This window comes from Canis lupus, chromosome 20 (genome assembly GCF_048164855.1).
Source record: "Canis lupus baileyi chromosome 20, mCanLup2.hap1, whole genome shotgun sequence".
Classification (NCBI taxonomy): domain Eukaryota; kingdom Metazoa; phylum Chordata; class Mammalia; order Carnivora; family Canidae; genus Canis; species Canis lupus.
In genome coordinates, this window is record NC_132857.1 from 21,924,728 (window position 1) to 21,951,582 (window position 26,855).

The 26,855-nt window shown below is 40.7% G+C and overlaps 1 long non-coding RNA gene across 1 annotated transcript; it reads left to right on the forward strand.

The window, feature by feature from the left end:
- Positions 1–792: 792 nt before the first annotated feature.
- LOC140612069 (uncharacterized) lies at positions 793–25,700 on the forward strand. The gene is made up of 3 exons (XR_012013385.1): positions 793–997; positions 8,519–8,606; positions 25,305–25,700. It is a non-coding gene; the product is annotated as an uncharacterized lncRNA (long non-coding RNA).
- The last annotated feature ends 1,155 nt before the right edge of the window (positions 25,701–26,855 follow it).

A 26,855-nucleotide genomic window follows, 5' to 3' on the forward strand; every position in this document is an offset into this window, starting at 1 on the left:
CTGCAGGCGGCGCAAAACCGCTGGGCCCCGGGCTGCCCCGAAGGAGATGAGCACCTAAAAACGACAGCCCCTATGGACCCGTAGTGTTTCCTTTCTGGCTCCAAAAATTGTTTCTTTCGTCAGCTGAGAAAGCTTCTCCTAGGCTGCTGCTGCAGGCTCCTCCGGGACTTGGGCGCCCGCACAGCCGGCCCCGCGGCGCTGGGGTGACCCCCGGCCTCCGCCCCCCGCCTGCCAGGCTGGACGGCACCTTCCCCTGGGGCCCGGCAGGGGCGGGCAGCAAGTTCTCCAGCCTTTCCTCCTGTTCTCCGGGGCCTCTGTCCGAGCCGCCTTCCAGGGGGTCCCGGGGGGCCGGACGGTCCGTGAAGGGGGAGCCTGGCAGGGAGACCCCCGGACGGCGAGCTCTCCCCGCGCGGCCGCCCACTGCGAGAGCGGCTGGGGTGTGCAACAGCACGTGAACCCCACGGCTAGGCCCGCGGCCGCACCGACCACAAATCTGCGTCCAGGCAGAGGCTTCCGGCCGCAGGCGGGAAAGCGCCGGCTTCGAGCTTGCTTCCTCCCGCACGTCGAAGGCGAGCGCGGCTGCAGGCTCCGCGGGACCAGCTCCAGGCCCGGGGACGCCCGCCTGAGCGGAAGCAGCTCCGCTCCCACAGGCCTCGAGCGGCTCCGGCGCCCGCCGGCTCCGAGGAGCGACTGCGCACGCGCAAGTCGAGAGGCGGGCGGGGCCGTCGGGCGCCTGCAGCTGCCGGCGCGTGCGGGGCGCGGCGGCAGGGACTCCCTGGGAGAGAGACCAGGGCTTCCGGGCGGCCTCCGAGATCCCGGGGCCGCGTGCTGGAAGCCTGCCTGAAAACACCCCGCCAGGGCCGCTCCTCTGCCGCCGGCTCCTGCCCGGCCACTGTTCGGGGCCCTTGGCCGCACGACGGACGGAGGACGGCTCTCTGTGGAGCAGCGCGCGGGCTCCCCGGCTCGCGCCCCCCCTGCCCGGGGCCTGCGGCGCGAGGTACGTGCGGCTCCCGGCCCTGCCTTCCTGTGGGCGCGACGAGGGGGAAGGTGGGATCAGGTGCGTCTCTGCAGCCCCACGAGGAGAGGGTTTTCATACAATTGGATGACAGGATGTTCCGCGGGAGGTGGAGGAGGGTACAGCGATGGCGGTTTGGTTTTGGCAGAGACTTTTTAAAAGTTCAGCTATAAGAATGAATCGAGACAGGGCATTCGTATTTAGATGGAGTGAATTCACCTGCCAAATCCATCCCATTAAAGAAAAAATGTGGGCAGCCCGGGTGGCTCACGGTTTAGCGTGGCCTGCAGCCCAGGGCGTGACCCTAGAGCCTCGGGATCGAGTCCCGCTTCGGGCCCCTGCCTGGGGCCTGCTTCTGTCTCTCTGTGTCTCATGAATAAATAAATAAATAAATAAATAAAATCCTTAAAAGAAACAAAAGAAAAAAAGTTAATGGTGTTTAGGAGAAGAGGAGGGAAACTGAATTTCTGGCCAAACACCAGTTGGTCATTACTGCTGAGCTTTACCACACAACTGTGTGTTCTGCTCTACCCTTGGTTTCAGTGCCCTCAAATACCATCACAAGTCAGGGGTGGGCTGCAGCTCTGGGAGTGTCCCTAACAATTCCCCTTTCTTTTAGGAGTTTGATGTCTTTCAGGATTTTCCTTTTTGTCGGTTAAAGCCGCTCACGAGATGGCATGGGTGGTGGGTTAGGTGGGGAAGTCAGATTGGTGTGGCCAAATGTGGAGAAAATTCCTAAAGACAGGATGATCAACAACAACAACCACAAGAGAAGACACCTGGGTGACCCAGTGGGTTAAGCCTTTGCCTTTGGCTCAGGTCATGATCCCAGGGTCCTGAAATGGAGCCCCGCATCAGGCTCCTTGCTCAGTGGGGAGTCTGCTTCTCCCTCTCCTGAGCTTGTGCTCTCTGTCACTGTCTCTGCGTCTCTCTCAAAGAAATAAATACAACCCTAAATAAAAACAGACAAGAAACAACAATAACGAGAGGAGGAGCAAGATGGCGGAAGAGCAGGGTCTCCAAATCACCTGTCTCCACCAAACTACCTAGAAAACCTTCAAATTATCCTGAAAATCTATGAATTCGGCCTGAGATTTAAAGAGAGACCAGCTGGAATGCTACAGTGAGAAGAGTTCGCGCTTCTATCAAGGTAGGAAGATGGGGAAAAAGAAGTAAAGAAACAAAGGCCTCCAAGGGGGAGGGGCCCCGCGAGGAGCCGGGCTGAGGCCGGGGCGAGTGTCCCCAGGACAGGAGAGCCCCGTCCCGGAGACGCAGGAGCTGCACCGACCTTCCCGGGGGAAAGGGGCTCGCAGGGAGGTGGAGCAGGACCCAGGAGGGCGGGGATGCCCTCGGGCTCCCGGGGACAGTAACAGCAACTGCGCGCCCAGGAGAGTGCGCCGAGCTCCCTAAGGGCTGCAGCGCGCACGGCGGGACCCGGCGGGACCCGGAGCAGCTGAAGGGGCTCGGGCGGCGGCTCCGCGGAGGGGGCTGCGCGGCCCGGGAGCGCGAATCCAACAGCGCAGGCTCCGGAGCACAGGGCGCCGGGACACAGCCCAGGATCCGGCCTCCCCCGGGACAGGCAGAGGCCGGGAGGGCCCAGGACAGCAAGGACGCTCCTGCCCCAGCTGAGCAGAGCAGCGGCCCCGCCCCGGAGCCTCCAGGCCCTGCAGACGGAGTTCCTGCCGGAGCTGAATCCAGGTTTCCAGAGCTGCCCCGCCACTGGGGCTGTTCCTCCTGCGGCCTCACGGGGTAAACAACCCCCACTGAGCCCTGCACCAGGCAGGGGCACAGCAGCTCCCCCAACTGCTAACACCTGAAAATCAGCACAACAGGCCCCTCCCCCAGAACACCAGCTAGACTGACAACTTCCAGGAGAAGCCAAGGGACTTAAAGAACACAGAATCAGAAGATACTCCCCGGTGGTTCTTTTTTTGTTTGTTTGTTTTTGTTTTTGTTTTTGTTTTGTTTTGCTTTTTGATTTGTTTCCTTCCCCCACCCCCTTTTTTTCTCCTTTTTCTTTCTCTTTTTCTTCTTTTTTTTTTTTCGTTTTTTTTCTTTTTCTTCCCTTTTTTTTTTCTCTTTCTCTTTTCTTTCCTTCTTTCTCTCCTCTCTTTTTCTCTTTTTCCCAATACAACTTGCTTTTGGCCACTCTGCACTGAGCAAAATGACTAGAAGGAAAACCTCACCTCAAAAGAAAGAATCAGAAACAGTCCTCTCTCCCACAGAGTTACAAAAATCTGGATTACAATTCAATGTCAGAAAGCCAATTCAGAAGCACTATTATACAGCTACTGGTGGCTCTAGAAAAAAGTATAAAGGACTCAAGAGACTTCATGACTGCAGAATTTAGAGCTAATCAGGCAGAAATTAAAAATCAATTGAATGAGATGCAATCCAAACTAGAAGTCCTAACGACGAGGGTTAACGAGGTGGAAGAACGAGTGAGTGACCTAGAAGACAAGTTGATAGCAAAGAGGGAAACTGAGGAAAAAAGAGACAAACAATTAAAAGACCATGAAGATAGATTAAGGGAAATAAACGACAGCCTGAGGAAGAAAAACCTACGTTTAATTGGGGTTCCCGAGGGCGCCGAAAGGGACAGAGGGCCAGAATATGTATTTGAACAAATTCTAGCTGAAAACTTTCCTAATCTGGGAAGGGAAACAGGCATTCAGATCCAGGAAATAGAGAGATCCCCCCCTAAAATCAATAAAAACCATTCAACACCTCGACATTTAATTGTGAAGCTTGCAAATTCCAAAGATAAAGAGAAGATCCTTAAAGCAGCAAGAGACAAGAAATCCCTGACTTTTATGGGGAGGAGTATTAGGGTAACAGCAGACCTCTCCACAGAGACCTGGCAGGCCAGAAAGGGCTGGCAGGATATATTCAGGGTCCTAAATGAGAAGAACATGCAACCAAGAATACTTTATCCAGCAAGGCTCTCATTCAAAATGGAAGGAGAGATAAAGAGCTTCCAAGACAGGCAGCAACTAAAAGAATATGTGACCTCCAAACCAGCTCTGCAAGAAATTTTAAGGGGGCCTCTTAAAATTCCCCTTTAAGAAGAAGTTCAGTGGAACAGTCCACAAAAACAAAGACTGAATAGATATCATGATGACAGTAAACTCATATCTCTCAATAGTAACTCTGAATGTGAACGGGCTTAATGACCCCATCAAAAGGCGCAGGGTTTCAGACTGGATAAAAAAGCAGGACCCATCTATTTGCTGTCTACAAGAGACTCATTTTAGACAGAAGGACACCTACAGCCTGAAAATAAAAGGTTGGAGAACCATTTACCATTCGAATGGTCCTCAAAAGAAAGCAGGGGTAGCCATCCTTATATCAGATAAACTAAAATTTACCCCAAAGACTGTAGTGAGAGATGAAGAGGGACACTATATCATACTTAAAGGATCTATTCAACAAGAGGACTTAACAATCCTCAATATATATGCTCCGAATGTGGGAGCTGCCAAATATATAAATCAATTATTAACCAAAGTGAAGAAATACTTAGATAATAATACACTTATACTTGGTGACTTCAATCTAGCTCTTTCTATACTCGATAGGTCTTCTAAGCACAACATCTCCAAAGAAACGAGAGCTTTAAATGATACACTGGACCAGATGGATTTCACAGATATCTACAGAACTTTACATCCAAACTCAACTGAATACACATTCTTCTCAAGCGCACATGGAACTTTCTCCAGAATAGACCACATATTGGGTCACAAATCGGGTCTGAACCCATACCAAAAGATTGGGATTGTCCCCTGCATATTCTCGTACCATAATGCCTTGAAATTAGAACTAAATCACAACAAGAAGTTTGGAAGGACCTCAAACACATGGAGGTTAAGGACCATCCTGCTAAAAGATAAAAGGGTCAACCAGGAAATGAAGGAAGAATTAAAAAGATTCGTGGAAACTAATGAGAATGAAGATACAACTGTTCAAAATCTTTGGGATGCAGCAAAAGCAGTCCTAAGGGGGAAATACATCGCAATACAAGCATCCATTCAAAAACTGGAAAGAACTCAAATACAAAAGCTAACCTTACACATAAAGGAGCTAGAGAAAAAACAGCAAATAGATCCTACACCCAAGAGAAGAAGGGAGTTAATAAAGATTTGAGCAGAACTCAACGAAATCGAGACCAGAAGAACTGTGGAACAGATCAACAGAACCAGGAGTTGGTTCTTTGAAAGAATTAATAATATAGATAAACCATTAGCCAGCCTTATTAAAAAGAAGAGAGAGAAGACTCAAATTAATAAAATCATGAATGAGAAAGGAGAGATCACTACCAACACCAAGGAAATACAAACGATTTTAAAAACATATTATGAACAGCTATACGCCAATAAATTAGGCAATCTAGAAGAAATGGACGCATTCCTGGAAAGCCACAAACTACCAAAACTGGAACAGGAAGAAATAAAAAACCTGAACAGGCCAATAACCAGGGAGGAAATTGAAGCAGTCATCAAAAACCTCCCAAGACACAAGAGTCCAGGGCCAGATGGCTTCCCAGGAGAATTTTATCAAACGTTTAAAGAAGAAATCATACCTATTCTCCTAAAGCTGTTTGGAAAGATAGAAAGAGATGGAGTACTTCCAAATTCGTTCTATGAAGCCAGCATCACCTTAATTCCAAAGCCAGACAAAGACCCCGCCAAAAAGGAGAATTACAGACCAATATCCCTGATGAACATGGATGCAAAAATTCTCAACAGAATACTGGCCAATAGGATCCAACAATACATTAAGAAAATTATTCACCATGACCAAGTAGGATTTATCCCTGGGACACAAGGCTGGTTCAACACCCGTAAAACAATCAATGTGATTCATCATATCAGCAAGAGAAAAACCAAGAACCATATGATCCTCTCATTGGATGCAGAGAAAGCATTTGACAAAATACAGCATCCATTCCTGATCAAAACTCTTCAGAGTGTAGGGATAGAGGGAACATTCCTCGACATCTTAAAAGCCATCTATGAAAAGCCCACAGCAAATATCATTCTCAATGGGGAAGCACTGGGAGCCTTTCCCCTAAGATCAGGAACAAGACAGGGATGTCCACTCTCACCACTGCTGTTCAACATAGTACTGGAAGTCCTAGCCTCAGCAATCAGACAACAAAAAGACATTAAAGGCATTCAAATTGGCAAATAAGAAGTCAAACTCTCCCTCTTCGCCGATGACATGATACTCTACATAGAAAACCCAAAAGTCTCCACCCCAAGATTGGTAGAACTCATACAGCAATTCGGTAGCGTGGCAGGATACAAAATCAATGCCCAGAAGTCAGTGGCATTTCTATACACTAACAATGAGACTGAAGAAAGAGAAATTAAGGAGTCAATCCCATTTACAATTGCACCCAAAAGCATAAGATACCTAGGAATAAACCTCACCAAAGATGTAAAGGATCTATACCCTCAAAACTATAGAACACTTCTGAAAGAAATTGAGGAAGACACAAAGAGATGGAAAAATATTCCATGCTCATGGATTGGCAGAATTAATATTGTGAAAATGTCAATGTTACCCAGGGCAATATACACGTTTAATGCAATCCCTATCAAAATACCATGGACTTTCTTCAGAGAGTTAGAACAAATTATTTTAAGATTTGTGTGGAATCAGAAAAGACCCCGAATAGCCAGGGGAATTTTAAAAAAGAAAACCATATCTGGGGGCATCACAATGCCAGATTTCAGGTTGTACTACAAAGCTGTGGTCATCAAGACAGTGTGGTACTGGCACAAAAACAGACACATAGATCAGTGGAACAGAATAGAGAATCCAGAAGTGGACCCTGAACTTTATGGGCAACTAATATTCGATAAAGGAGGAAAGACTATCCATTGGAAGAAAGACAGTCTCTTCAATAAATGGTGCTGGGAAAATTGGACATCCACATGCAGAAGAATGAAACTAGACCACTCTCTTTCACCATACACAAAGATAAACTCAAAATGGATGAAAGATCTAAATGTGAGACAAGATTCCATCAAAATCCTAGAGAAGAACACAGGCAACACCCTTTTTGAACTCGGCCATAGTAACTTCTTGCAAGATACATCCACGAAGGCAAAAGAAACAAAAGCAAAAATGAACTATTGGGACTTCATCAAGATAAGAAGCTTTTGCACAGCAAAGGATACAGTCAACAAAACTCAAAGACAACCTACAGAATGGGAGAAGATATTTGCAAATGACATATCAGATAAAGGGCTAGTTTCCAAGATCTATAAAGAACTTCTTAAACTCAACACCAAAGAAACAAACAATCCAATCATGAAATGGGCAAAAGACATGAACAGAAATCTCACAGAGGAAGACATAGACATGGCCAACATGCATATGAGAAAATGCTCTGCATCACTTGCCATCAGGGAAATACAAATCAAAACTACGAGATACCACCTCACACCAGTGAGAATGGGGAAAATTAACAAGGCAGGAAACAACAAATGTTGGAGAGGATGCGGAGAAAAGGGAACCCTCTTACACTGTTGGTGGGAATGTGAACTGGTGCAGCCACTCTGGAAAACTGTGTGGAGGTTCCTCAAACAGTTAAAAATATACCTGCCCTACGACCCAGCAATTGCACTGTTGGCGATTTACCCCAAAGATACAAATGCAATGAAACGCCGGGACACCTGCACCCCGATGTTTCTAGCAGCAATGGCCACGATAGCCAAACTGTGGAAGGAGCCTCGGTGTCCGTCGAAAGATGAATGGATACAGAAGATGTGGTTTATGTATACAATGGAATATTACTCAGCCATTAGAAATGACAAATACCCACCATTTGCTTCAACGTGGATGGAACTGGAGGGTATTATGCTGAGTGAAGTAAGTCAGTCGGAGAAGGACAAACATTATATGTTCTCATTCATTTGGGGAATATAAATAATAGTGAAAGGGAAAATAAGGGAAGGGAGAAGAAATGTGTGGGAAATATCAGAAAGGGAGACATAAGGTAAAGACTGCTAACTCTGGGAAACGAACTAGGCGTGGTAGAAGGGGAGGAGGGCGGGGGGTGGGAGTGAATGGGTGACGGGCACTGGGTGTTATTCTGTATGTTAGTAAATTGAACATCAATTAAAAAAAAAAAAAGAAACAACAATAACAAGACCGGGTCCCAGAGATTATTCCAAAGAGCAGCACGAAAGTCCCATTTATCTGAAGTGTGTCTTCTTATCAAATAATTTGAATTTGCTGTGGTCAGGGTCTGTAGAAGTCTTCATGGGATCATGGATTACACAGGACTGGAAGGGACTTTAAGAAATAAAGTAGGTTTTGTACTGGACTTAAAAGAAAAGGAGTTAAGAGTTCATGGGGTACGAAAAGGGTCTGATTTTCATCTAGATTTCACCTTCCACTCCAAAAAGTCCAAAGCCAAAGTGGCAAAAGTAACTGAGTAAAGCACACATATGGGGAATGCCTTTGCTCAATTTTTCCCTTGTTTTTTAGGAAGACCAAAATGATCTTTTGTACTGCAAGGTGCTAACACTTGATATAGAAGAAAATCTACATAAACCAACATATCTGTCTGCAACAGGTAGGTACTATTTAAATGCCTTTTAGGGAGAAAGGATAAGGTCTGAATCTTGGCCGTGTCTTTAGCTTCTTTCCCAATATCTAGGCTTTGCCATCCAGGAAAAACCCAGAGCATTGTACTAAATCAAAGTAATTGATTGCTTTACTGAGGGGTAACTTGAAAGTTTAGAGAGTTGGACTTCTGTGGTTATTGTTTGTATAAATAATGTGTTTTATGAACCATAGTGATATGTGATAAAATCTCATAAACACCTATAGATGTACTCAAATCACCTTAGATTAGGTAGTGGACTTTTAATAAAAGTTCTGCACATTTGCTTCTAGATTTCCTGGTTGATTTCTTAGAATCCTGGCAGCTTCTGAGCAACAGTTTTTCTAAGACTCTGAGGCAGTAGTTATATCGTTTAAGAATCCAATCAGTAGTTTTATCCTTATTCTGGATACACTTCCATTATAAACAGTTGATGGATATACACACACACACACACACACACACACACGTGTGTGTGTGCTAAGAGCACACAAAGCAACAGTACTAAAGCCTCACCCAAATGCTTTTCCCTGGAAAAGCTCTCCTCTAAAGTGCATCAACAAACTGAAGGTACCTTTTTATTACTCCGTGGGGGAAAATGTACAGAGCTCTATGTATACATATGTTCACACCCACCAAATTGTTACTGCAGTGGGCTGTGTTTTCATACAAACGTAAATTTTGAGAGAAAAGTCAAAGGTGCTTCAGCCTTGTACTGTGTATATATATTAAAAAAAACAAAGTTTTGTAAAAAAAAAATGCACACCCAGGTCCATACATAAAAGCCATTATCCCTCAAATGTTTTTCATCTTATTCATAAGCCAAAACTGAGTACTATTGAGGAACATATGGTTCTCTAAAAATCTATTAAGGAAAAATTTGGATTTAAGAGAAATAATTATCCATTAAATTCTCAAAACATTCTCAGAGCACCTGGGTGGCTCAGTTGATCAAGTGTCTGACTCTTGGTATCAGCTCAAATCATGATCTTAGGGTCATGAGTTCAGGTTCTGCATTGGGCTCCATATAAATAATAATAAATATTATTAAAATAATAATAATAATAATATAAAAGGAAATTATTAGGACATTTTCAATCTAGACTTTACCCTTAAGTGGAAAGAATGGAGAAATTTAATATGTCCAATTTTTATCGTTGTTTTTCCTCTGTTCTGTGCAAGAAAAACCAATAGAATTAATGTGGTATTGGTGTTATTTTCTTATTCTGGTTAGCTTACCTTAATAATATCACTTAATATTTCTTTTCTTTTATACTAAGTTTCTGAGCTGTTCATGTACAATGAATGTATCTGTGTTGTGATTTCCTAGTTTGTTCATGGAATGTACTATTTTATTTCTGAATATCTGATCATATTTAAATGCCTTAAACTTTCCTGGTCAAAGAGTAACTTCTTTTCCCTTTAATATTCTGCAGAGGAATTAAGCAGATTCTTACAGGTTGAAATGTTTAAATATGTCTTCAGAACACTCATGGGAGAAACAGTAACTCTGTCACATTTTTAGCAACAGAACACTTAAAAGAAGTAGCTGTCCAACAAAACTAAACCTGCTTGTGAAGTCCACTAGAGTTGATCCCATCCTAAATTACTTGGCTGCATTAGTACATTCGTATAAGAAAGAGCAAAACATAACTGGAAGGTAAGATAGCTGTGTCTGAAACACATGAAGTACTGATATCTATTAACAGACATCAGTTTCTAACTTGTGGTTTCAAATTATGAAAGGGAATTTGTTTGAGATGCTTTCTCATTTTTGCAAAACTTAAGATAATTTTAGAATAGGTTAGATTTAGAATAGGGTTTTTTCTTAGTTTGAAGAAATAGTTGAAAAAGTAAATAGGAATTGTGTGCCATGGCCCCTCCTCCATCCACTGGGTCTCAGAAACAGCGTTCTGCTCTTCCTCTTGGCTTACGGAAACCAAGTTTCTGTACTTGTGCCGCTAGGTGGACACTGTGGGTGGACAGGGAGGGACAGAAGGAACAGAATACACAGACTTCTCTTTCCATTTCAGTTTTCTATCATCTATCGGCTATGAATGACCAAGCCTTGTTTCTGCCCACTTGCAGCCCCCTGAAGTGAAGCTGTAAGAGAACACCACCCCCCACCCCACGCCAACATTCACAAATTTATAGCTTCTGGGTCACATTAGAATGTTTTAATTGTTTTAAATTCAACTTTGCTTTTTTGTTCTTTGCTTGTTTTAAAGTAAACGTTGGGGATCCCTGGGTGGCGCAGCGGTTTGGCGCCTGCCTTTGGCCCAGGGCGTGATCCTGGAGACCCGGGATCGAATCCCACGTCGGGCTCCCGGTGCATGGAGCCTGCTTCTCCCTCTGCCTGTGTCTCAGCCTCTCTCCTCTCTGTGTGACTATCATAAATAAATAAAAAAAATTTAAAAAAATAAAATAAAGTAAACTTTGTATTCAAGTATTCGTCATACTTGAATACAGAATGATACACAAATCAAAGTGTATTAAATACACTTTATAAAATATTATTTATTATTATTATTATTATTATTATTATTATATAAAATGTATTATATTAATTGGAACTGATCACATCGTGGGGAAAGTTGGCTGGGGCCTGAGTGGCAGTTACAAATTCCAACTGCTTGAGTACTTGATGAACATTGGTTTAGTGAAAGGTGTTAGGACCAGGTTTTGCCAAATTCTATAACTATTCTTAGATTGTGGTATGTGCCTTTATTCTGTAATTACATTTAGGCTGCTTCAGATATCTTCATTACTCCAGTAATAAAATTGTATAGTCACAGTCAGAATCTCCCAGTTAGTAAATTAATTACTGCAAATTAATTGGCTACCTTCAAAGGCTGATGAACAGGATACCTCTTATTGATTGTAGTATTGAGTATTGTGTGACTACTGAGTATAGCTCCTGCACCCCTCCCCACTTCTTTCTAATGCTGATTTTCATTCAGATAATTTAATCTCTTTCATATGGCCATATGCTTTCCTAATCCAATTATGGTAATCTTTTTTTAATTGTATTTATGTTCTAGTTAACATACATTTGTAATATTGGTTTCAGGAGTAGAATTCAGTAATTCATCACTTGCATACAACACCCAGTGCTCATCCTGACAAGTGTCCTCACCACCCATCTAGCCCATCCCCTGCTCATCTCCCTCCAGCAGCCCTCAGTTTGTTCTCTGTCATTAGGTCTCTTATAGTTTGTTGCCTTCTCTCTTTTTTCCCCTTTTCCCCCCTTTCCCATATGTTCATCTGTTTTGTTTCTTAAATTCCACATATGAGTGTGAAATCATATAGCATTTGTCTTTTTCTTACTGACTTATTTCACTTAGCATAATATGCCCGAGCTCCATCCACATTGTTGCAAATGGCAAGATTTCATTCTGAGTAATACTCCATTGTATATAAAAGAATGCGTATTCTGCTTTGGGATGAAATGTCCTGAGTATATATACCTGTTAAGTCCATCTGGTCTAGTGTATCATTCAAACACTTGTTACTGTCTTTGTTTTAAAATCTAGTTTGATATAAGTTTGGCAACTCTGGCTTTGTTTTGCCATCCATTAGCATGATAAGTGGTGCTCCATCACCTTAGTTTCAATATGGGGGTGTCTTTAGGTCTAAAATGAGTCTCTTGTAGGTAGCATATAGATGTGCCTTTTTAAAAAATCTATTCTGATAACCCTATGTCTTTTGATTGGAAATTTAGTCCATATACATTCAGATTGCTTATTGAAAGATATGAATTTCATGCCACTGTGTTACCTGTAAAGTTGGTGTTTCTGGTGATGTTCCTTTCTAGTCTGTTGCTTTTTGAAAAAGATTATTTATTTATTTATTCAGAGAGAGAGAGAGGCAGAGAGGCAGAGAGGCAGGGAGGCAGAGACACAGGCAGAGGGAGAAGCAGGCTCCATGCAGGGAGGCCGACGTGGGACTTAATCCTGGAGATCCAGGATCACACCCCGGGCTGCAGGCAGTGCTAAACTGCTGGACCACCAAGGCTGCCCGTCTTTGTTACTTTTGATCTTTTTTCTCCACTCAGTTCCTCTTAATATTTCTTGCAGGGCTGGCTTAGTGGTCTATGAACTCCTTTAGTTTTTGTTTGTCTGGGACACTCTTTTTCTCTCTTCCTATTCTAAATGACAGCCTTGCCAGATAAAATATTCTTGGCTGCATATTTTCCCCATTCAGCACAATTATGGTAATCTCATTGTTCTTGGCTGCTCATAGTTTAGAAACAGGTATGATGCATTTCTGGTCAATGAGCTATGAAGTGGAATATTCTGGGAGCTCAAGGAAAAACTTTGTCATAATTAAAGAGACACAAAAAGACAGCATTTTTACTGGATATCATTTTGTCACATATGGTGTAAGGTAGTTAACATAAGGATAAGCCTATATCCTGAATAATGCAATCTAGAAAAATGGAAAGATCCTTGATGATGTTGTCGAGGCACTGAATTAAGCAACCCTGTAGCTGCCTAACTGCTGAATTTCTCACATGAAATGATCAATTTCTTTTTTTTAAAATTTTTTTAAAATTTTTATTTATTTATGATAGTCACAGAGAGAGAGAGAGAGGCAGAGAGAGAAGCAGGCTCCATGCACCGGGAGCCCGACGTGGGATTCGATCCCGGGTCTCCAGGATTGCGCCCTGGGCCAAAGGCAGGCACTTAACTGCTGCACCACCCAGGGATCCCGAAATGATCAATTTCTTAAGACATCAGCTAGTTAGGTCAGGATTTTCTGTTTCTTGTAGCTGAAATCTTCCTAATTAATACAGTAGGGCAACCACTTCATTAGTGAATGATTTACATTTAAAAGGTTTATCAGGAAAAAAAAAAGGTTTATCAGGCTATGTAGACAGGTTTTTATCTCAGTCTTTTTCACAGAATAAACTATCCTAGAAAGGAGAGGGAAAATTGGATGATGGTAGAAAGATAAAACTGAGTAAGGTTAAACAACAAAAGATGTGATAGTAGCTGAGACCAGGAGTCAGAATGTATTCTAACACATTCGTTTAGATTAAAAAATGTCATATATATATAGTGCATATATATATATCCTAAGTGTATGTGTATATGTCTATGTTTCCTCTAAGAGTGTGCAGATAGTTCGTATAGTTTGTGCTTCTGATGAATCTCGAGTACTTTCATGTTTCTTAAATTGCTAAACCTAAATTATTAATGTGTTTACTTAACAAAGTCATCTTATCTACCATTTATTGAGCTTAGCTTCAATAAACTTTGAACATAAAGGTTTCTGTGAACTAAGCTTTTCTGAAACTGATTTATCATCTCAGTATAAGCAGGAACAAAGAATACTGGCTTCAATAAAAGGCAGGTGTGGATCCCCTCCTCTAGCCATCTCTCTCCCACCAGTGTGTCCCAGAGCCCTGAGAGTGGGGCAAAGCTCTTTCTTTTTCTGGAGTGAGAACCCTCTCTGGCAGTTTCTTCTCAGTTGTTTGTGATCCACTAGCCTCTGGAAGGGGAAGGGCAAGATGTGCAGACTTCCTATGTTACTTTCCAAGAGCTTCAGCCTTCTTGAAGGGTCAAGGAGAAGGATATTGTGGATCAAATAGACACGAATCCTGACTATATATTTAGAAATGCTCAGCATAGTTGGTTGAATTTAGAGGCAGAGTTTTTCATTGTGATCAGTTTCCTATTCCTTTGGAGGCAGGTATCTTATCTGTCCACCTGTCTGTCTATCCACCTATAGCTTCCTAGTTCATCTTCTCTGGTATGTTCTATTCTGCCGATGAAAAGGAAACAGTTACACCATCACATCATTTGACAGGAACTTTATATTAGAAGTTAGAAGTCATAAAGGAGGAACAGAAATGTTTTTTTAGGAAGAGTTAGATAAGTAGAAGATAACTTCTATAAAGTCACATGTGTCAGAAAATAGACATAGGTGTTTAGAGTCCTGGGAAGAGTATGGGAGGAGGGGTAACATGTTGGCTAAACAGTGATGTGGCATTAGCCTAGACTAAGACTACTGACTCTGATCTACAGGCCAGATCCTAACTGCTGCCTGGTTTATTTTTTTTAATAATATTATTTATTTATTTATTTATTTATTTATTTATTTATTCATTCATTCATTCATTCATTCATTCATTCATTCATTCATGAGAGACATAGAGAGAGAGGCAGAGACACAGGCAGAGGGAGAAGCAGGCTCCATTCAGGGAGCCTGACGTGGGACTCAATCCCGGGTCTCCAGGATCATGCCCCGGGCTGAAGGCGGCACTAAACCACTGAGCCACCTGGTCTGCCCTGCTGCCTGTTTTTGTATGGTACACAAGTGAAGGGAAGGTTTCAACATTTTTAAATGGTTGAAAAAAATTAGAAGAATATTTTGTGATACATGAAAATTTTATAAAATTGAAACTTGAGGTTCCATACATGGTTTTATTGATGTGGAACCATGCCCATTTATTTACATATTTTTTGTGACTGTTTTTGAGATAGGAAGGCAGAGTTGAACAGATATAATTGTCCTGAAACAAAGGCTTAAATATTTACTGTCTAGCTCTTTACAGAAAGTTTGCTAACCTCTGACCTAGACCACTGCTTCTCAACCCCTAATAGTTTGTAAATCATTTGAAGATTTTGTGAAAATGTCTAGTTTCTGATTCAGTAGGTCAAGGGAGCCTAAGTGTCAGTATTTCTTTTTTTTAAGATTTTATTTATTTATACATGAGAGACACAGAGAGGCAGAGACACAGGCAGAGGAAGAAGCAGGCTCCATGCAGGAAGCCTGATGCGGGAATCGATCCCAGGCCTCCAGGCTCACCCCCTAGGCGGAAGGCAGGTGCTAAACCGCTGAGCCACCCAGGGATCCCAGTGTCTGTAGTTTTAATGAACTGAGGACCACATAGTAAGTGGCAAAGCTCTAGTGCAGGATTAACACACTTATTTTTTAAAGAGCCAAGTAATAAATGGTTCAGAATCTGTAGCCTATCCAGTCCTTTTCTTTACAACTATGTACATCTGCTGGGTAATGTAGACATAGACACCATATAAAAGAGCAGGAGGGGCTGTGTTCCAATAAACATTTACGGAAGTAGGCTTTGGGCTGGAATTGGCACGAAGATTTACTTTAGCATTCACTGGCCTCAGCTGTTAAGTGTGGGTGTCCGTTAAGTAATAGACACAGTCCTACCTTCAACTTGCTTACTAGTTTTATAACGTATTCCAGTAATGATGATAAAGACAGCAGTTAACTTGTATTGGGTAATTATCATATGCCAGGCTCTATGTGAAGCACTATGAGCCATCTCTTATTTAATTACCACAACAAATCCTAGGAAGCAGATACCATCATTATCCTTGCTGACAGATGAGAATAGTGAGCTTAAGAAAAAAAAATTAAAGCTGTCAACAGCAAATCAGTGGGGGCCTAGGGTAAGGCATAACTCATGATTATTGAATGACCGTTGGATTATTAGATGACTGGATCAAATGTGTGCACTCATAGGAGTTCCACAAGCTGGAGAACAAAACTGTGACTCTACTGGCTTCCTTCATTGTGAGGCCTGGTTCTCGAGGACCTGAACAGTAAAAGATAAGACATCTCTTTAGAGGCAACATTAAATGTAGGTGTCAGATACTGGATGTTTGACTCAGTCCAGAGCTTTCTTTTTCATGAAAGATTTAGTACCTTCACTGCATGTTTTTGAAGTTAAGGCTCATAGAGATCTCAGAAAGCATAGTTTTCATAGTTTTGGATTTTCCATGCTCCAAAAATGAAATTGCTTTACTTTATAATAACATGTTATTTTAGGCACCAAATAATTATGGCATTTTGCCTTCCTTGTGTACTTTAGAATTTTCAATTATACAGTTAATGTCCCTTCTAACCACAGTGACTGAAATTACATTTTTCCTTCCAAATTCTAGATTTTTTCCCCTTCCTTCTTAGCTGCAATTACTAATGTAGAGAGTAGACCTTAATTCTGGCCTAGAATATAAGATTACTTTTATCTGTCTTTACACTGTTATTTCCATGTAAATGAATGTTTTTAGGTAAGATGCCTATCAGTATAACTACATTATAATAAATTAATAGATCCCTGAGAGCTAACATGTTGTTAATAAAAATGCTTTGGAAGAAAACTTTCTGGAGTCTCAGACACAATGTCCTTGGACTATTGCTCTCATATAAATATGAATAAGTATGCCATTTTTTTTTATAAATCACCCGTTGAAAAACTTTTATGTCATTGCTTTGATGAATAATAATAGGTTCCATTTTATGAGCAGTCAGTGTAGGTACAGGGCAAGGAGGAATATGTCAACATTTTCTAAGTATTAAGAATCAATAATCAGTAACCTCTTTCTCTGTGTGTGTGTGTCTCTTTGAGGCAGAGACAAAGGCAGAGGGAGAAGCAGGCTCCATGCAGGGAGCCCGATGTGGGACTCTATCCTGGGCCTCCAGGATCATGCCTTGGGCCAAAGGCAGATGCTCAACCACTGAGCCACCCGGGGATCCCATGAATAAAAAAAAATCTTAAAAAGAATCAATAACCTTAAATTTTTAGGTGGGGAAGGAAGTTAAATATGACACTTAAATAGGAAATCACATACTTACAGATTCTAAAAGCCAGAATTTAGGGCAGGGGAGGGGTGCATCCCAGTGCCTTGGCCTGAGGCCAGGGGCCTGGGTGGGGGGTTGGGGAGGCTGTGGCTGGATCTCTGTGGGGTTCAGAACTCAAAGGTGATGGGGACAAAGTCATATCTTAGGAGTCCGGGAGGGGCTCCTGCTTTCAGATCAGAGCAAGAGAGGCTTCCTCTCGAACTTTGCTCAGGCCCCTCCGTGGGTTTCTTTCTCTTCCATCAGCCTTGCTCATGTTCCTGCACCTGTGTCCTCCCTTACAGACATGTAACTCAGCCAGGACAGATGCTACAGCCTCATCCGTGTGTCCTCAGCCCAGAGCCTTCTCTTCTCAGGCACTTTCTGCCTTTCTGTGCTTCTCAGTTGTTTATGTTTGTTTTGTCTTTTAATGAAGTAGTATTTGGCTGGGGCTGAGGGTGCACACAGAGCACTTCTTATGTACACAACAACAAGAAACCTTCTACCAGAAACGTTTTACAAATTTCCTGTCATGGCATAATAACAGTTGTGGGGTCTTTGGGGCCTGTGCAAAACTGTATCGAAACCCTGATCATCTTGGGTTGAAGCCAAAGTCTCCCTATTTTAACTTAAATAAAATAATTATTTTTTCAAAAAAAAAATCTAGCCGTCTGTGTACACTCCTATTTTTCTATATGAGTCCCAATTGATTAAGTAAAATTCTTAAAGTCGTTTGCTTCTTTAACACAAATATGTTAGTTTTTCCCCCTGAATCTGGGACTATGTATTGGTTTCCTAGGGCCGTTATAATGAAGTACCATAAACTGGTGGCTTACAACAACAGGACTTTATTGTCTTGCAATTCTGGAGGTTAGAAGTCTGAAATCAATGTATTGGTAGGGCCATAGTCCTTCTGAAGGATCTGGGGCAGAATTCTTTGCCTCTTCATAGGTTCTGATGAAGGCCAGCAATTCTTAGCACTCTTTGGCTTGAGATATATATCACTCCAATCTCTGCCTCTGGCTTCATACGGTGCTTGTGACTCTGTCTCTTCACGTTGCTGTCTTCTTAAAAGGATATCATTTGTTTTGGATTAGGGCTCCACTCTACTCCAGTATGATCTTAACTAATGACATCTGCAACAACTCTGTTTTCAAATAGGCCACATTTTGAGGTACTGGGTATTAGGACTTCACTATATCTTTCTTGGGTGAGGGATGGTACAGTTTACCCATAACAGAGTATGGGGATGTAAAGATATTATTGTTTTCCATGCAGATCTTACAGTATAGGAAGAACACATATATAGAGATTTATGAAGATGCAGGTTGTAAATACAATATTCACAAAATGCTGTAAGTGTATTGCAGTGGGCAAAGCTACCTTTTCCCAAGTGAAATGGTAAAAGAAGGCTTTCAAAGGCAGATGCCATTTGAACTAATCTTTGAGGGACATATACGAGTTCATTGAGAAAAGGATGCCAGGTGGGAGGACACATCGGCCAGAAATGTTGGGGTAAAGGCATGGATTAAGTGTTTGTTTGCTGTGTTTATTACTAGCTACTCTTTATTGAGTATTAGTGTGTGTCATTTAATCGATAACAACCTTTTGATCCCAATGGTACAGATGGGAGAACTGAAATTTCAAAAAATTAAGTATTTGGTCTCCCACTAACACATCTTGAAGGTGGTACTATTGAGATTAGAACCCAGGGAGCCTGATTACATAGTCTATAATTTGCCATTGTGCTAAAAACTACAGTTTAGGGTATTTGGGAGTGCATATGGATAGTTAGACATAAGGCCAAAGAGATAGGTTGGAGACAAATTGTGAAGAGGTTGGTTTATCAATTGATTTGCTCAACAGAAAATTGTTGACTTACTAGAGTTTGAACTTTAAGGGCTATTGACATTTGAACAATTTCCAAAGCTGTAAGGACAGGTGTCAAATGGCCACATTCCTATGCAGTGTAGGGTAGTTTGGAGGCCCAGAAGCTAGAGAGGAGGTTACTGTCATGGACCATTTTATAATTAATGAAGGTTGGAATTAAACAGAGACAATGGAACCGGAGGGGCGATAAAGTCAGAGATACTTGTGAGTCAAGGTCAGTGAGGTGTTGAACCTAAGTCATTGCCTCTGTTGTGTGGCCATTCCTGATCCTTTGGCTCAAGTGCTGAAAGTAGAGCTGTCTCAACTAATGTGGTCAAATGCAATAATTTTAATTCATAACCCTAACTTTAGAAAGAGTCTAGTGAGTATGTGCCAATGTGATGGTTGTATTAGTGCACATATAAATGATTATATTATAGAAGATATAAAAATGTCTTTAAAATTCCAAAGACTGAGTTAACATATTTTAAAACAGACTACATAAAAGAAAATATTTTGCCATGTGCTCTGATGTAATCTCATCTATCTGTATTTTTTTAAAGATTTTATCTATTTATTCATGAGAGACCCACAGAGAGAGGCAGAGACATAGGCAGAGGGAGAAGCAGGCTCCCTATGGGGAACCTGATGCGGAACTCCATCCTAGGACCCCAGGATCATGACCTGATCCAAAGTCAGATACTCAACTACTGAGCCACCCAGATGTCCCTCATCTATTTTTTTTAATTTTATTTATTTATGATAGTCACACACACAGAGAGAGAGAGAGGCAGAGACACAGGCAGAGGGAGAAGCAGGCTCCATGCACCAGGAGCCTGACGTGGGATTCGATCTCGGGTTTCCAGGATTGCGCCCTGGGCCAAAGGCAGGCGCCAAACCGCTGCGCCACCCAGGGATCCCCCCTCATCTATTTTTATTAAGTTGTAAATGGTTAAATTCATCCAAGTATTATTGGAAGTATAGCCACACTTCAGCTCAGCTTATTCAACTAAAGCCTGGTTATTGTAAAAAATCTATTATTTCTTAAAAATAGCTTAATTGATTACTGGGTTAATGTAATAACATTTTACATTAATTTGAAAGCAAGGCATTATTTAAGGGTCCCAATTTGTCTTTGTGTGGGACAGAGGTAACCAAAACTGTGTCTCCCTGTTACTTATGGCCCTCATGAGCTGCCCAAACAATCATGAATGTCCAGCAGGATATTTATGGGATTTCCTAAAAAGATATCAATTACCGGAGGAAAGTTTATTTAAAAAAAAGCTGCATTTCTCTTAAGTGAATTTTCTCTTATTTTGAGGAATTATTTTATGCAGGTATCCGGTGCCACCACAGACAGTGCATTGTGACTTGCTCATCTTTAGTGACTTTTGGCTTGTCTGTGTGTACTTGGCTGCTTTCCCCAAATGTTGGCCAGGGCCTTCTGATATAACTGCCATTAATCAGGCAAAAGCAAATACAAACAATGTGAATCTTTTTCCACTTTTAGCCCGTAAATTAAAAGTATAATATCATAAATTTGGGGAAAATTAGACATAAACTGACATATTTATATACATGCTATATCTCACTAAATGAAAATCTAGGCTAGAATTTCTTTTTTAAAAATAATTCTTTTGAATTGATTGTATCTTGCACAATGAAAGCTGAAGTGACCTGAAAATGGCCTACATTCTTTCCCTAGTGTTCTTGTAGGCACCTGAACACACACACACACACAAAAACCAAACCCTAGATTGTGTGGAAATGTTATGTCTTCTTGTGGTTGATTTTCAACTTGATACTTTGCATCATTGCAAGATTAAAAAATTTTTCCTGGAATGTTGATTTAGAATGTTGAGCACTAACTTAGAATTCAGTTTTAAGATTTGAAACACACAGTGCAATTAAGGGGTTTAAAATTCCTGTACTTCATTGTAAGAGACCATTCTTTTATAAATTAGAGTGTTTTGTAAAATAGCAGCCAAAGGACAGGGAGATGGAAAAGGAAAATAGAAAAACAGGAAGAATTATCCTTCTTTGTTCCGTTCGAAAACACACCCAAAAAGAATATTAAGTATAAGTAGTGAGGGAAAAGGCTGACTGTGCCAACTTACTAGCATTGATTAAGCAGTTCAAATGTGTTAATATAGTGATTTTCAGATTGCTGACAAAATGTGTAACACAACAGGAGGAAAAACCCCACAACTGTATTCTCAGTATCCAAACTATTGCTGCCAACATGAAGAAAGACTGTGCATCATATAATATTTTGCTAGACTTAACTGTTGTTTAGGTCTGTGGGGATATATCGATACCTAGAACTATATGCCAGCATGTGAAGGTAAGATCAACTGTGAAGGGCTTCTTCCTTTGCTTAATAAAACTCCTGGAATCTAACAGGGAACTAACCTGGCATCAGATGGCTATATGAGATTTGCAATGCCTTTTTCATAGTAAAGAATCTAAACACATCCAGAGAGTGATTATATAAATATGCAGTTCATATAGGTATATGGTCTACCATATGGTCTACCAGAGTTTCCTAGCAGTTTAAAAATGGTTCCGTAGATAAGAGGGATAGACCTAGAGTCTAGGACTAGAGCTAAAGCTGGAGCTGGAGTGCTTTCCAAGACCACCACCAGTTCTTCCATCCCTGGGAAAAAGGACAGAAAGGGGTGGTTCTGCTTGGCGCATTCAGAGATTTACTTGATTAGGATTCAGTCTGGACTAGACCACCTCATACTTTGACACTCTTAAGTTCTAGTGTTATAATACGTGGCCTCAAATTATTCAGAATCAATGGGACATGGTCAGGGAACCCTTGCATTTCTGTCCCTACTGGTCACCTGCTGTTCACTGTAGAGAGAATTCAGCATTTGCCCAGTTGCCCTCCCAGACAAGAAAAAGTGGTGGACACAGCCAGATCCACACCAACCAGCTTATATCCTATTCTTATGGATTCTTAAATGATGACACATTGATCAAGTTCATGAATATCACTGTTGCACGAAAACAGCAATACCTCTGATACCTGGTACGTTCTAAGAAAAAACATTTGTCATTTAACTTTTCAGAGTTAAAGTCACTGAGGTGGGGTTTTAATAAAGAAAATTAGTACTGTTATAATGTCTACATTATACAGTTTTACAAAGATACTTGATTTCTTTAATACAAATTTAGAGAAAATCTGTAAGTAATGGTGATGATGTGAATCAAAGAGGTAACAAACAGTTCACCGATCTGGAGGGCTTGCCCTGCCTGAACTAGAAGTCTGTTCTTTTTCCTTTTTAAGATTCTATTTATTTATTCATGAGAGACAGAGAGGCAGAGACATAGGCAGAGGGAGAAGCTCCTCCTGTGGGGAGCCCAATGTGGGACTCGATCCCGGGACCCTGGATCATGACCTGAGCCATTGAACCACCAAGGTGCCCCTGGAAGACTTTGTTCTTATGTGTCATATGGATTGTAGACAAGTGATCTGGAGGGCTCGAGTCTGAATCTGCTGCCCTAAATTTGGTAGTGAGTTTAGAATATTTGTTTAATGCAGTTATTTCAAATGAGACAACATTTACAAAGAGATATTAGAACTGTGGTAAAGTTTCTGGAAAAACCATGGAATAAGACAATTTAATGAACAGAATAAATAGTGGGGATTTGGAAAGATCTTTTCGAATCGATAACAAGTGGCAGAGAAAAAGGAGTTACTAATTTTCCTGCTATGTGGAATGAAACCGCACTTTCTGGGATTCACATTTCATATCAGAATTGTTTAACTAGCAAAATGCTGAAATGATTAAATATAAAACCATGAAGTTAAAGCTCGAGAAAACTTTGGTCAGAGATGTTTCTGGAATGAGCCTTCACTTTCGTAGTTGTTTCTGTTCTGTTGGTCAGTGATGAAATGTGCTCTAATCAGCCTAGTAAATTATCCACAAAGGAGGGTTTACTTTGGTGGTTTGAAGGTATCTCCTTTCAGAGCTGTGATGCACAGAGCAGCACATCCCTTAACAGCTCATTTCCTCAGGGATACTAAGCAAGAGCCACACCCAGGAAAAGAGAAAAGTTTAAGATCTCTTCCCTTACTGTGAACCCTTTCCATGTTTAAACACAGATGACTCTCTCATTTGGAGTCTGGCTTAAACTGAACACTGCCACAAAGGCGCTAAATACTTCCTATGCAGAGACCCAGGGTCCATTTTTCACCAGGAAAATAAAAGCTGTCTTTACCAGCATTGTGCTTTGCCCAGATGTGAAACTGAAGCCGAAATGAATGAAACAACCTTATTTTTCCTATGGCAATTTAGATGGAGAACACTGTAATAAGTTGATGTGCAAACAGTATAAATATGTGTTGGTTGCCTATTAGAAACTGCCAAGAGTTCAGGTCTTATTTAGTAAAGCATGGTGTTGCTTTAGGTCTCAATCTGGTCCTTCCTCTGTCTTGGAAGTCCTCCCTGGTCGGCACAGTTATCCAATAATGTTGGGCCTGGGAAGCTGTCTCGTCCTAAGGTTTTTTTTGCATTTTAATTGTTTATTCTAATTTCTATTGATTTGACCATTGCCTTCTGATTTTTTTGTCTTACTTCAGCAGAGTAATGTCAAATGACTATGTAAATATACATATTTCATTTATATAGTTACTTATAAAATAATGTGTTCTTCGGATGTCAAATTGCTGTATCAGCAGAGTTAACTCCTCAGAACAGGTGGGACAGCAGGAAGAGACTAGAGTGAATGGAGAAATTCACTAACTTACTGTGTCTGAGTAAAATGAATATATATCTTTGAAGGACATCATTTCCAACTTTAAAATAAAAACAGAGAAGCCGAATCTAATGTGATTTGACTAGCCCATGTTTTTAAGTTTAGTAGTACCAATTCCTGAAATTTTAAAATTATTAATACAAAAAATAAACATAAAATATTTTAGAAGGTTTTTTGGTCAAAGTTGTATTATATGATAGGCTTTATTTTCCTTGGCATATTATGAAAAAGTCAACAAATAGCTCGGACCAACGGTGTACTTATACTTACTGGTAAATATTTATTAACTAGCTCTGGAAATGGGGTTAGAGAAGTCCTGATTCATAGCATTTGACAATTAACATGATGTAAATACTCCTACATGGGGCCAGTTTCAGACTACCCCTGGGATGTCAATTGGCTTGAAAACCTCTTGAAAGTTTAATAATTAGTTCTTACAATGCATAATGACTCTGCTCCAGCATATTGGCCAAGGATGAATTTATAAAAACTGTAAAATGATCTTCACAGCTTAAGAGTTTGTCAAATCAGTTGTCTAATGTGGACGTGGAACCTCAAATATTCTGTCTTAGGATCCTCCAAATGCCTCTAGAAAAAAATGAAAACATAGTAGGGATAAGAATGGGAAAATTCTACTATATTTGCTCTATTTAGAATCTTACACCAAATATATTGGAAAAGTGTATTAAATGGAATGAATAGTTCCTTAAGCCTTTGAGATAAATAAATGTGTCTCTGAAAATAAAGATTTTAGTATTATTTGTAGCATGTTGTTGGAAGTAGAATATCAATAAATGGCCATGAATAAATAAATGATTTACTGCCCCAGTCACTAAACCTTTTCCTTATATTACTTTTTAATTTATATTCTTGGAGTGTGTCTTCTTTGGTATCCCTTTTCCCTCAAATCAGTTTCTATGCATCAGTGCCAATTTATTTCACCAAAACAAATATCCCTACAAAAACTCTTTATCTGCTAGACTGTTTACAGTGTATAACTAAATGATTTTATTCCCCCCTCCTTCCCACCATTCTTTAAATTAAAAGAATTAGAAGGATGTTGCTAATCCTGTGCCAGAGTTTGGGAATTATATGAAAAATATCCTCTGACTAATCCCACCTTACCTGGAACTATTAATAATTTAGGGAAAAGAGACTTAGTTGTTTAATCTGCCAGAATGAAAAGTTACAAGTAAAAGCTTCTTAACTTTATTCATTCCTTTCATCATCTCAGGCCTGGGTCTCAGAAGGTCTATGTTGATTAAATTCTTTGCTGCTTGAGAATATTTTTAATTGGCAGCTGATAAGGAGTGCTTTCAAATAAATTTATTCTAACATGGTCCTTGGGTGTGACCTTTTCTTTTTAGGAATAGCCAAGAAATAGATTTACTAAAGAACATAATCCAGTAATCTTTACTGAGTTGTCATCTTTTTTTAAAGGGCTTGTATGAGCACTGGGGGTTATATGCAACTGTGAATTATTAAAAACTACATATGAATGCAATGAAACGCCGGGACACCTGCACCCCGATGTTTATAGCAGCAATGGCCACGATAGCCAAACTGTGGAAGGAGCCTCGGTGTCCAACGAAAGATGAATGGATAAAGAAGATGTGGTTTATGTATACAATGGAATATTACTCAGCTATTAGAAATGACAAATACCCACCATTTGCTTCAACGTGGATGGAACTGGAGGGTATTATGCTGAGTGAAGTCAGTCAGTCGGAGAAGGACAAACATTATATGTTCTCATTCATTTGGGGAATATAAATAATACTGAAAGGGAATATAAGGGAAGGGAGAAGAAATGTGTGGGCAATATCAGAAAGGGAGATAGAACGTAAAGACTGCTAACTCTGGGAAACGAACTAGGGGTGGTAGAAGGGGAGGAGGGCGGGGGTGGGAGTGAATGGGTGACGGGCACTGGGGGTTATTCTGTATGTTAGTAAATTGAACACCAATTAAAAAAAACTACATATGAAACTAATGATGTACTATATATTGGCAAATTGAAGTTAAGTAAAAATAGATAGATAGATAGATAGATAGATAGATAGATAGACAGACTTATAGTTTTTAACTTGCCTAGTCCTCTCTCATATGTTCTTGTTTGCTCAAATACAGGAGAAGCATAATGGCAATGCTCTAGAACAATGAAGAAAAAATGAGGTTCTAAAAAGAGTGATTGGATCAGAGAAAATTTAGAAAATGATATTTCTGTTTCCTTGGCTTTAAGAGGCCTAGGTACTCAGATAGGTAAAGCAAGTGGAGGGCTTTGATTTTTTAAAATTTATTTTGTAAAGCCCTGGGGACTCTCCCTTTCCCGAAAACTTAAGGCTCCAGAAGGGTTGCTTTTAACCACACCATGCATGATAATTTTTCTTTCTGCCTCCAAGGAAATTCTTAATCCGTGCTCTTCCTAATCCTTCTGCATTGGCTGTTTGTCAGTTGGAAACATTGACAGGTCTCATTAGTGAGTAGATATTAAAGTAACACATTTGTTCTAAAGAGAAAAACAAGCATATACATGTTACAGAGGTCACCAGTCACACAATGTACTGTTTGGAAATTTCCATTCACTTTTTCTATGTATATAAAGATTAAACTCTGATTCTTTAGGGAACTGTTTTTCAAATTACCCTATTAAAATAAAGCACTTCTGTATCTGTAGCTACTTTGGTGAAAAAAAAAAAAAAGGTTTGCCTCTTAGTGGATGTTAGAAGGAGATCATGATGTACCTACAATGTAAATTTGTTAAAAAGAAGGTAGGGTAAACTGATATACTAAAGTACTAAGTACTCTCCCTACCGTGAAACCTTTGAATCTATATTTTCTCCTGGATACAAACTTCCTGAGAACTTTCTTATCATTGAAGGCTCAAGGACAAGTGTTAAATGAGCTTATCCTTTTTACTTGAATATATGGGGCACTTAAAACCATAATCTCTATAGTCTAAACCCTTCCCACCAAAACAAGCAGTAAACCAAC